Here is a 12,898-nt window from a genome sequence, read left to right as displayed (position 1 = left end):
AGCAACGACGAAACGACACGTGCCTTTTTTTCCCTTCGAGATGTGCCAGAAAACGTTTCATTTAAAGCTTTTGACACAGACATCCTTTTGTGAAATGTGTGTGACTGAATTTTTCCAGGCAAAAGGCTGTCATTCAGTTTGATAGTATTGCTTTTTTCAGTTGGATATGTGCTTTTACGAATTAGATTTATCACTTTTATATCAATAAATCAAATATGAAATTGTGTACGTTTAAACATCCAATCCCATGTCTTTCAGAATGAACAAATAAAGCAGTTTTCATGTGATTTATTCTTGGGAAGAATAGTTTTCAACAGTTTCTACCCAAAAGATTCTTCCCTAGTCAAAATTCGACAAAAACTAAGAGTTTTTCGACCTCATTGGCAGAAGGAGTCATATTCTTGTGCTTATTTTTGTACCTAATCGTACATAGTGGAAATTAATAAGTTTTACTGCTTAGAAAGTCTGGTTTTTTTTATCAGGACAATTGACAAATTGGAGGTCATGAAGAAAAAGCATAATATCTTGAACCGTAAAATTGACGGTCTGCCAAGTATATCGACACCGATGACCTACTATACTTCGCCGAGCCTCTCTCCCTTTTGTCCACATTTGACTCTCACATTCGCAAACATAAATGTGCACGAGTGACAAGCCTATTTCTTTTACAATTCAAAGTGTTTATCTTGAGCCGACAACGCTGCTGACAGGAAAACTGTTAAAAAATGACTAATTTTCCATTAGATTCCGGTTAAATTACAGATGCCACGTTGGAAACTTTCTGCTTTGTTATTTTTAAGAGTACCAACTCATGACGAAAAACACTTTTTATCATGGTTTGCCATTAGGGTTAAAATTTGTGTCCTCCGGGCCGGATTTATGACTACCTAATTCAATGGCCTTATCTTAATCAATTTTAAATCTTAAAAATCTGTTTATATTTGATATATCTTTTCTTTTTTTCCTTGTTTCTGGGTTTGAAACAAACCATATCATATAATCGTTCGTTGTGAAGAAAGACCAGCCATTGCGTTTCTCCAGACAAAGAAAATGATCATCTTGATCTTCCTATATCGCGTTTTTATCTTAGACGCGTTTCGGCACCCCGCCATCTTCAGTGTGCCTCAGATGTTAACTCATGGAAATCGATGAAAACTCTGGAATGGAAAACATAATTGAGCAGTAAGTCTGTTCTTTTACCATTGAAAGTGTTTGTAGTTAACAACTTGAATAGACAGGTCGTGACAAGAAAACTGTTAAAAATGACTGGTTTTCATTTTAGACCAATTTCGAGCTTTATGTGGTTTACACAGCCATCATCTAGGCTTTACAAATTTTAATTAATACTTTGTGTTAACACAGGTTTTACTATTTTATGGTGATTTCTTCCAGTCAAAGTTGTAAAAATAATAATGAGTTTATTACAGGTAATGAAATAATGATGTAGTAAGTTACCTTATCTTTGGCTTGCGAACCTCCATAAAATGGTCCTGAAATAATCGAAATTTCAATTCCAGTGAGTCTTTATATCAATTAACATTAAATTAATTATTAATTCAAATCGTTAAATTATTTGTATGAACTTGACCCCGATATTGCCTAAGACCAGTATTTTACATTTTAACTCTTTTAGCCTAAAAGTATGAAAGCCCTAAGATGGAATAAACACACCAATTAAGATTGAACACATAATTGACCTAACATAACCAATAATTTCGATGCGGGACATGATAGTCCGCTAATTCTAGCTTTCCTGGTCTGAGAGGCGTTTCGGTTTTTCGACGTCTTCAGTAGTGGGTTTGTGGTCAACTAAAGTACAGGTCGCATAGCCGCTGTAGACCTCTACAAGAAAATTTTTAACTTAACCTTAGTTAATTGGAAAGAAATTATGTCTTAGGTAGTGGGCATACGTATTAGTACTCGTTCACACATAACTCCCAAAAATATAAACGTCTAAATTATTTAAGTTCTGAGTTCAAGTCTTGCCATCCTGTCAAAAAAGTATTGTAAAGTTGAACCTTCATCCGCGACTCTCCGACACTCTACGGGCAGTTAACCATTTATGGCCTGACGTTGTTTTAGAGCAAGACGAACATTAGCAATTTTGTAAAGGTTAGCAGGAAATCCCATGAGTTTAGATTGGCAACAAATCAATCGGGGTTGCCAAGATACGGGCAGAAACAGGATGAAAAATCCTGTGCCCGCCCTGAACTCACAGGTTAACAGCTTAAACAAAATTGCTAAAACTGGCATTGCTCTGAAGTAACGTTGGGCAAGAAAGGGTTCAATTATAAACCGAATATGAAAATTTTTATGTTTGGCTAATATAACAATCGTTGCAGGATGGAAGGCGAAGAGTCATGTTGGTGATAGAAGATTCCTAGATGGAGATTTTAGATTGGCGCCAAAAAATCGGTGTTGCCAGTACAAGGGCACAAAGAAACACTAAACTCATGGGGCTAGCTAAGCTTTAGCAAATTTGCTAAATTTGGTGTTGCCCTGAGTCAACGTTGGGCAAGAAAGAGTTAAGCCCAGTATATACACAATCAGCCATGAAATGGTATAATGATGAAAACTTCTGTTAACAGTATAATTATTGTATTTCATTATTCTATTAAGGTTGTTCCCGCCTGCAACTCTCACATTTGTGCGATTAATTGAACTTTTCCACGGTCTTTCGCTGCCATTGTAAAGTTTCCTACAGTTCTCAAGTCTAATTGTGACAGGTTTAGAAATGGATTCTTGAAAATTGAGGATAAACTTATAATTGATGTTTGTACAGGGTGTGAAGTTTCTACTATGCTATCTATTCTTCTAAAAGGATTGTAGATTGTCATATAATACCTATTATTTAGTAATTTATTATTAATTGTGTGTTGAAGTTTCTTGGCTAAATATGCCCGTCGAGAGGGCTGTAAGATGTAATAAGAAAGAATATTTTGGCAACTTCTCACCAAATTTATGTAACTTTCTCACACTGTCCTTTTCTCCACACGTTCCAACAGTTTTCAAGTCTGATAGTGCCAGGTTTTGAAACGGTCCTTGAAGATTCTGAAGAAAGAAAAATGATTCTTGTCTATAGAAGGGAATGGATTATCTTGTAATTCATTTGTTCTGAAATCGATAAATTATATACGTAATTGTTTATTTATTTTTTAAATTGTAGAACCTTGTTTTAACAAAATTTCCATTCTGTTACCCTGACGGTTTTTAATGTATTCAAAGAAGTTCAGCATATCTGGATGATCCAAATTTCTTGTCATATCTAAATAATCTAAAAGGTCCGTTTATACAGGGTGTCCCGTTCACAGACGGTCAAGACTTCACGAGGTTATCCTATATGTCAAAAGGAACAAAAATGTCTGTATTGTCCAAAGATTCACAATTTTATTAGAGATAGTTCACTTTACAGGTTAATGCAACTATTCACAACTTTATTCCAAAAAGGATCTCGATCTCATAAATTGTTAATCCTGTTTACATATTACGGAAAAACCCCTAGTAAAGAGCTATAAATGCATTCTTCATCATTCCACGATACAACAAGGTTTGAGAATTGTCGATATCTCCTCTACTATAGAGAATAAGAGTATTGCTTGGGTTCCTAGATGTAGCAGAGGCTTTTTAGTAGGGTCTGGCTCCCGGGCATGCTTTATAAACTTATGACCTTATCCTAAAATCCTATCTAACCGACTGCAGTTTCAGAATAAGGGGCAGCAACGGCAGATACAAGCCGGCTTCTCACAAGGATTCATTCTTGGCCCCCCTCGTTTAAAATATAATTTATACTGCTGACATACTTACACACCTTAGCACCACTATCAACACTTAAGCATACGATACCGTAATTCCGTACTCGAATTCTGTCCATGCTACCTTCAGCATCCAAGAACACCTTGGGCTTACGAATGACTAGTGCAAAAAGTGGAGGACAAGACAGATTGAAAAAAAAAATTACTTGGTGTATGTTCACATTGAAAAAATACTGCTCATCTTCAACAAAGAAATACTGGTTTCCATTCAAGTCAAATACTTAGTATTTTACTTAGACACCAGTCTGACGTAGAATCCCCTCATCAGACTTAAGAGAAAACAACGTACGGAGGCTTGGACAACTATGAAGACTTCTAGGACTGAAATCCGTGTTGGATAGTCAACATTAAACTAACCTTATACAAGACTTTACTGCGACCACTTTGGGAATGAGGGGTTCTCCCAAGCAATCCAAAATCCAACCCATCTGATCCTTCCAAAAGATTTCAAACAAATCGTCAAAGCTCCTTACTACGTCGGTAACCTCACTATCCACAACGACCTCAACATTCCTTTTGTCAACGAACCGATCCGTTCTCGATTCCAAATGTTTCACTCCAACCTCTCGATCCATCCTAACGCTACTGCTCGGGCCATATTACATATAACGTACATATTCATCCCGAGAACCCGCCACGATGCCATCGAGACCTCCTTGCGCCTTAACCCCACACCCCGTGTGCACGCATTGGTTGGATTCTCAAGGCATGTGTCCTCCGAGTGCAATTAGTGTTAATGTTTAAAAAACGTATTGTAATCAGTCGATTAGATTTGTACTAACATAAAAAAAGGATTAACATTTCATGAAATACGAGAGACTTTTCGGAATGAAGTTGTGATAGGCTGAAGTAACCTGAAAAATGATTCTTGTTGAATGATTGAAATACCATTGAGAATCTTGAAATGAGAACTTAGAACAATAGGGATATTTTTAGTCCAGTTTAACACGAAGGATCACTTACTCAATCACTCACTCATCGCTCACTCACCCCCTCTCTCTCTTTCTCTTTTTCTCTCTCTCACATACTCATTCATTCGCCCAATTAGGCTCACTAAATTATAGGTTAGAACGGTTCAGTTATGGAACGATTGGATCTTTCACCTTCAATGTGCATGCAGTTTTGAATTCTTTTCAGGCAAAATGATACCCAGTCATGCCCAGTTATGTGAAACGCTATTAACAGGTTGTATAAATTCCATATATTCCATACTTAAACCGGTTAAGGCGGTTTGGAAAGCAACGGGCAGAAACGGGACTGGTACGCGGTAGTGTACTGTGTCACATCTCCCTTCCTCCAGGCTTGATTGAAATGCAATGGTTTTACATAGTTTTTGTATCGTAACAAAGGAATTTTGTCAGAACAATTGAAAATCTCGCTTGGGTGGCAGTTAGAACGTCCTTCTTCTTGATCAACCCACCGTCCTTTTAACTTACAATTAGATGAAGATAAACTCGATTAGTAGAAATCTACGTAATACTGTGGCCTAAAAACGACACAATTGCACAATTCTCCTGGCTTCAAAAGACCAAAAGCGAATACGTGTTTTAGGGAGAAATGGCGGTGTGTACGATAGTAAAAGGGATTCAAGTCAACATTTTTTTATGTAAGGGAAAAGTAGCTACGTACTTTTATGTCGCACGGTGAATGGAAGAAAGAGATGTTTCTTTATTTAGTTTGTATACAATTCTTTCACACTTCAATAACAATGACTAAAGGGCGGTTTATATAAATTTTAAAAAAGTAGGATTATTGTTGATTAATTGATTTTCCCTTAGAGAACAACAGAACAAGAGAAGAACTCTTGCAACAGAAGAGTTTATACCAAACTCGGCGTGGCGGTGTTTTTGAAAAAAAGCCCATTTGTATGTTGTTCCTTCATACGTTTTGGAGCTATATGTATGCTATATCCAAATAATAATTTTTTTTTTACGAGGGTTCTCAACATCAGAGGTCATATCAACCCTCGGGGTGCCGGAGTTTTTGAAAAAAAAGCCCATTTGTAAGTATTTAGGTTCGAATGCAGGGCCGCTGGATTCGAACCCTGGACTCTGCGCCGTGTCAACGTCTAAACCGTTGCGGCCAGGAACGCCTCCATGAACGATTAAATATTGGTCAACCGGCTCCATGACATCTTCCTTCTGCCCTAATTCCGATAGGCATTCTAAAGGACTTCTTCCTCTAATCTAGGTCATTTTCTTCTTCCCTCCCTATTTTAGAAGTATAATTCCGACGATAAATTATTGTTTATGAAGGAAATTTGAATAATTATGCCCCACAGGGGTTCCATTTCATTGACGTTGTGGTCTGGACGAGGTAATATCTGTATTCTGCAAGACGTTTTGACCAAACCGGGCCAGTAAAGTGCACCTACCGCAAACAATGTCTCCGAACTTAACCGATCTGTTCTGCGGACCACTAGAGAATATATGTGTTTTGTCTAAGAATGCTTAACTTGATATTCATTACGTGATATATTCCAATCAAGGAAGACAGTACAGAAACGTGGATTATAAACGGCCTAGTACTTAAATTTAAAGCTGTTATGGCTAAAATAACTCGTCATCTGATTTAAGGGTAAATTAAAAAAAAGGTTTTGGTGCATGATGTGTCCAATTGTAAAAAGGAAGAAAACATGTTCAGTTATCTTGAAAAATTGCAACAATTATGTCAGGTTTTAATATTTTATGGAGTTTTTCCAACCAAATATGTAAAAATAATAGAGGTGACTTACATTTGATCAATGTACATTTCATTGGTCCATCGCTTTCACATGGACTGAAATATAATATAAATATAAGTAAACATTTCAATCTGAAGGTCAGGAACGAAAAAAAATAAAGAAAGAAAAATCAAAGACATTGGCTCAATAGAGGATGTCTGCAAGGAGGAATATCTCACCTGTGTTGTGAAATATGGATGTGGATGACCTCGTAAGCAAACTAAATGAAAGCGGAATCTATAGCAAAGGCTATGCAGATGACATTGTTATACTTGTCAGGGTAAAATTCATCTTACTCTTACAGCTTACCAAAAGAGCACTCAACAGAGTGCCCACAGCAGGGACTTAAAGCAAATTTTTCAAAAACTACCAAGAAAAAGACATAAATACAAGGCTTGTGTAATGAAATGCTGCTGTTAAAAAGCAAGGTTAAATAACTAGGGATAATTTTCGATAAGGAATTAACCAACCTTCCACATAATGCACATAACAAATACCATCACACCAGAACTCAGGCAAATCTTGAGGTCTGAAACCGAAAATTGCCCATTGGCATATATGGCAGTAATAAGACACCAATTATCTTATGCTTACAAATCTGGTGGACCAAAGAACAGCAAAGATCAAATATCACATGTAACAAGGACAATGACCTAGACTCCTTTAGGAGAAGGATCGAACGATTGCACTGAATTAAGGAACTAGGGAAAGTAAGCCAAAAGGCTGCAGTGCTTGGGGAATGTAAAACCCCGACTTCCTAGTATCCATATTCATGATCATCATGATGACTCAATACAAAAAAAACTAAAAATTGAACTGATCAATTAAATTTTATATGCCCACGCATTACTAACAAACTTTACAATATTTTAAATATTTTCTTTTTTGGTATTCGAACGCTATGAGGTTGGGTCTTGGTATTAAGGGTCTTCCTATTAAGTAAGTTTCTTGGCACTGGGGTTACATAAGTCCTACATTTTACTCTCTTCTTAAAGATAGAGCTACCTTTTAAAAGGATCTCTGACCGAAGAGGCAGCCAACTCTCCTGTGGATAATCCCGTTTTACTTCTAGTGTCAAAATTAAAAAAAAGGGAATCTCGAGTATTCCACCGACTAACCAAAATGAGTGCAGTAGGTATGAATTATTTGTACGACTGTATTTTAGGAATTAGTTAGTTTTAGGTTAGATTATATTTTGCGTCCATTGGGGCTGAAATGACCAAGTCGAAGGTCCCCGTTGGTTGGGTATCGACCATCTCCTGAGCATCTTGGAGATACTAGCGCCACACCGCACATCGGGGACTGACAACCCTTCGAGGTGAAGTCCAATAAAGACTAAATGAAGGTTGCTTCGAAACACAAAAGTGAGAAAATTCCAGAGCAGACGGTGGGAATCAAACCCACGACCGCGGGATCTACCAGCCAAGGGTCTAATAAGCAAACCTCCTGAATAACAACATGTTAACCTCCATATTTTTTTTTAATGAACATTTATATTAATTTATTTTTATGTAGAACAAATTCTACGATTTTCATTGTGATGAAAAAATAATTAATATATTGTAATGTATTCGTGTAATTATAATTAATTAAGGGAATTATACTGTAAAAGGCAGCATCTTTTTGTCTTATTGAAAGTAATCTTTTATGCACTCCTAATTACATTGTCTTAATTTTAATGCATTTTAATGAAATGCTTTGATTATTCTATAATACTCTTGTTTGATCATGTTCTTTGCTGACCGTGAAGAAATTAATTGAAATTTTGTGTATTGTATTACATTTCTCTCTTTAAATGGTTAGGGATGGTTAGGGAAAATGGTTTTAAACAAAATCTATCATACTGTCACTGATTACTGACATAAGCACAAATCTGCACATGTACGCACGTCATATCAATCAAGCCTATCGCTCGCTTCTTCACCGCACCGGTAATTCAATAATTTGTAATGTAAAATAAATTACCGGCAGACCTGGAAAATCACGCACCCCTGGCAGAACTCAAGTCTTATCCTTGGGCTCGAGGTACGTGCTATCAACAGTTAGGTCATTTCAGCCCCTAACGTAATCGATCTCAGTTACAGTGGTTGAGAACGTTTACGTTGTATTGCGTTTATTGTTTACATTCTGGCATTGTTTGTCAAATCGCATTATGAGAACAAATCTTAATTCCTGAAAGTAGATAAATTTTACAATAGTACCTACTCGTTATATTCGGTATTCCATTCAAAATGAACCGAAGAGCACAGTTTTCCATCAACAGTAGTTTGATATGTACGACTGGTTTTTTAATAGTGGTGGTATCAATCGTCGTGCAGTCGAGTTGTACTCCCAGAAATTTCCTGATCGCCTTAGAGTAAACCACAAAACGTTTATTCGTGTTGCTCGCAATAAGATGAGATACGGATCACTTGCTGTTCCATCACCAAGAAACTGGCAGTGTAATTTCGACGAGCAGCTGAATATTTTACTGTATGTAAATCCGAATTCCTCTGTCCAAAATGTTGGAAGGGTTTTAGGTTTTTCAAAACCTAAAATTAGACATGTACTCCGGACTTAAATTTTAAGCCGTATCGCTCTCGTCTTGTCCAGGGACTTCGAGACTCTGAGTATAGCAGGTGTCTACGTTCCTTGTACAAATGTCGCTTTGGGAGGCTGAAGACAACTTTCTTCCATACATTCTATAGACTGATGGATCCAGGTTCACCTCTAATGGTTTACTAAACCGATGGAATTTTCGAAGCAGTTGGGCAGAGGAAATCCGAGAATCTTGTACTCCTGTCAACATCAGGTGGTTCATAGCATCAACGTTTGGAGTTGACTTCTCGGAAATAAATTTATTGGGCCTTATTTCTACGAAACAATTTAAATGGCGCTCATTCCATCAATTTTTTGAGGAGTTTTTACCAATGCTATTAGATCATGTTCCTCTGCAACAACTGCGGCAAAGGAGAGAAAATGCCAATCCATCTCTCCTGACTCCATCGCTCTGAGCACGGCGAAGAGTGTTTAAAAAGAGAAAATTTATGCATTTTTACGCAAGGCAGGCTGTTCGAACATGAAATGTGATTAATAAATAGCAAACCAAATACCAAAATAAATAGCAATATCCCCACTATCCATAAAGTAGTCGAATATTCGCTGTTGATTTTGAATGGAATACTGAATGTAACTAATAGGTACTACTGCAAAATTTATTTACTTCCAGGAATATTTTCTCCCATAATGGAGTTTGATAAAAAAAAAGAAAAGCAGAATGTAAACAATAAACGCAATTAATGTTAACTTTGGTAAAGAACCAAATTATTGGAATTAACAGCGAAACAAACGAAATGCGTTTTTTGTCAAACTTTTTGCCATAAATTTGTCATTTTTGACCAATTTAAAATTCGATTGCACCATTGTTTTCAGCGTAAAAAACCCTTTCAAATGATGTATCAGTGTAAAGGGTCGTATTAGAAATTTTGAAGTTGAACTGGGCCTGAGGTAATCTGTATAATTTTTTTCCAACAAAAGGTAAACATTTGAAACTAGACTAAAAAATACTAAAGACGTATTTTTTTGTTTTTTTGATAGCGTCATTGGTTCAACAGAAATTCAACCGGGCCATTTACAAAGGTCATCCTGTATAAATAACTGAGAGTCTGGAGTACTCAATATTCCTCCATAGGCCCTCTCACACTACACTTTCAGGCTAATAAATTCATTCAGTGTTGACACTCACTAGAGGACACAAAGCTATTCTATAAATCTAATCTAAATATTCAATAATGCTGTTTCGAGTGCACCCAATAAATACATTCACCCTCAACACACAATAGGGACATAAAACTGTCATTACTATATACAATAAAACAACCATGTTTCCTCCAAAAATCACACACTCTCATATAGAGCCAAGAAGTTGCACCCTTCAGTGGGACACATCGAGCAACCTTTCTCTACAAGCCCTATTTGTACCTTTAAAATACATAAATATATTTATGTATATTTCTGTGTAATATTGGCTTTGGATTTGGATAAACTCAAATCTGCACATGTATGCACATATATGCTCACACATGTACAAAGTTGAGCCTATTACTTCTTGTAGTCTACCGGCAATTCCAGGTTTTGTAATTTACAATAAATTACCGGCAGGAGTTGAGAATCACCCACCTCGGGTGTTGGCAATTTGGGGTCAGACCCCGGTCTTAAACGTCCAGCAGCTGAGGTTGGGCTCCAGGGTCTATCAACAGCTAGGTCATTTCAGCACCCAACACATGCAGATCCTAGATCCAACCCCATTTTCACTCACAATCATTCTTAAATACATTCTTTCTATTTACTTAGGGTAGTAGAGTACTCAATATTCCTCAACCACTTGTTATAGCTATTATATTACTAACCGAATAGAATACTCAATATTCTGCCATCAGCCCTCTCACACTATCATTCACACTAATAAGTACATTCACTCTCAACACCGTTTTATTCAAGAATCGGAACAGGGGACCCAGATCCTCGGTGTCCTGCTCAAGCACAATTCTCATATCGGGTAGCATTCCTACACGCACTCTATATGGAACCAAGTAGTCTTCAATTAAGTGGAACAAATCGAGCAAACTTTCTCTACTATTTAGCCTCACTCCATTGAGCTAGATATTAGCGAGGTTTGATTTAAAAAAAAGTTTATGTGCGATTATTCGAAGTTCAGACGGACCCTGATGACCAATGTGATTCTCAACTCTGCTCGATACAACTCGAGAGATGCTATTTTGGCTTAAAAACAATCAGCTTTTAGTATTTGAGACCAAGTCGAAGGAGGCGTCCCACAAGGGAGAATTCTTTGGCCCATCCTGTATACTATTTATACTGTACCTGTCGATACATGCCAACACTAGCCTCAACAAAAAAGAATAATTTACCTGTTTCACACAAAACAATATCTAGTGGTCACTCGTAGCTAATGATTAACGTTTAAGCTCATGCAAACTAACTTAAATAAACCAAAGCGAGGTTTGATAATAAATCGCTTTATTTTCGAAGTTCAGGCGGATTCAAAATTGGGGCACACAGCACGTTAACTAATTAAGCCCGTTTTAATAAAAAAGTAATTACTTATCTTTAATAAATAGTATAAGTTACTTTTGCCATGAGAATGTAGGGGAATGAGGAAACGGGTTATTGTTCCACGGGATGTGGATGTGGTTTACAATCCTAACACTAATAATTTCTATTGATATACTTTTTTTGGCACATCTAAAATCCCACCGATGAGAACAACAAAGTGGGACGCACGCGAGGGAGTAATAATTAAGTTGCGTACTTGTTTCCTCCCCGTTCACAAATCCCCGTGGCTTTCCAAGTTTGTACGTTTACTGTTTTTGACCACTTTTTATTTTTATTTTTCAAAAGATTTCTGCCTCGAATTGCAGCGGGTAGCAAGGGCGGTTCCGGTCATCGGTGGGGGGTATGTGTAAAAATTTCGATTTTTTTGCACAGGGGACCTAAAAACTTGCAAATTGAGGGAAAACTCTACACATCGTTTTTCGTCCGAACACAATACTCTCTCCTCCTTCAAAGGGAAAAGCTGAAAAAAATCACTTAATGTAAAAGTTTGAATAGTTTAATTTCAAAAAGGTACATAATTTTCATAAGTTTCAAAAATGTTTTCTATCATAGTCTGCAATGTACATGTTTTTAGTCAACAACATTAACGAATATAAAAAATTTATCGCCAACTTAGAGGTTATCACATCAAGAGATCGAATAAGAAAATTAGAGGCAGAAATCAGAAAAGCACCAGAAGGACATGTCTAATCACGAAAAAAATCATTGTCTGCAATGTAATTTTTTAGCACAAAACATAAACGAACAAAAAAACCCTAGGTAGACTTCTTTATTTTGAGGAATCAATCCAGCGTTGCTAAAAATTTGGTACTTTCAAAATTATACAATAATTTGATAACAATAAGTACATATTATTATTTATTTCAATTAATTAATCTTTTTATGTAAGGTTTTGGTTGAGATAAAAAATTGAGTTGAGAGCAGGATTCGAACCCACGACCTTCGGCTAAATAATGCTCTACCGCTTGAGAGCTATCGTGACTTCGATCCTCGCGGACAGCAACTCCCCATCTCAACCTACAACCTTTCGAATTTTCCGCTTGTGGCACTAACTTTTTCATTTCAACCAAAACCTGACATAAAATGATTAATTAATTGAAAGAAGTAATTTGGTCAATAGACCACTAAATATAATGGATTATTATTTATTTTATACAAAACGTAACATCATAAACATTGCAGTAGTATAAAAAAATAGTCAAATGTTTTCGTTTCTTATTAAAAGCTGGCGTTATATTAAAATTAAGGCCGT

At 36.6% G+C, this 12,898-nt stretch overlaps 2 protein-coding genes across 4 annotated transcripts in view; one reads left to right on the top strand and one right to left on the bottom strand.

The window, feature by feature from the left end:
- The window catches only part of LOC106665347 (flotillin-2), a 176,306-nt gene that overhangs the window by 18,146 nt on the left and 145,262 nt on the right, over positions 1-12,898 (top strand). The gene's annotated exons all lie outside the window — the stretch shown is intronic.
- LOC106665343 (glucose dehydrogenase [FAD, quinone]) overlaps positions 1-12,898 on the bottom strand; it is a 38,543-nt gene that overhangs the window by 14,787 nt on the left and 10,858 nt on the right. Inside the window, exon 1 of one of the 3 annotated variants that reach the window (XM_024226907.1) lies at positions 1,456-1,478. The exons of the other annotated variants lie outside the window; for them this stretch is intronic. The gene's annotated coding sequence lies outside the window, so the exon portion shown is untranslated. Of the gene's footprint in view, positions 1-1,455; positions 1,479-12,898 lie in introns of those variants that run through there. 3 annotated transcript variants of the gene reach the window in all.

Source organism: Cimex lectularius, unplaced genomic scaffold (assembly GCF_000648675.2).
Source record: "Cimex lectularius strain Harlan isolate CLEC.00 unplaced genomic scaffold, Clec_2.1 scaffold9, whole genome shotgun sequence".
NCBI lineage: Eukaryota > Metazoa > Arthropoda > Insecta > Hemiptera > Cimicidae > Cimex > Cimex lectularius.
The sequence above is the reverse complement of the archived record's forward strand: the minus strand, read 5'-3'. Positions and strand labels throughout refer to the sequence as shown.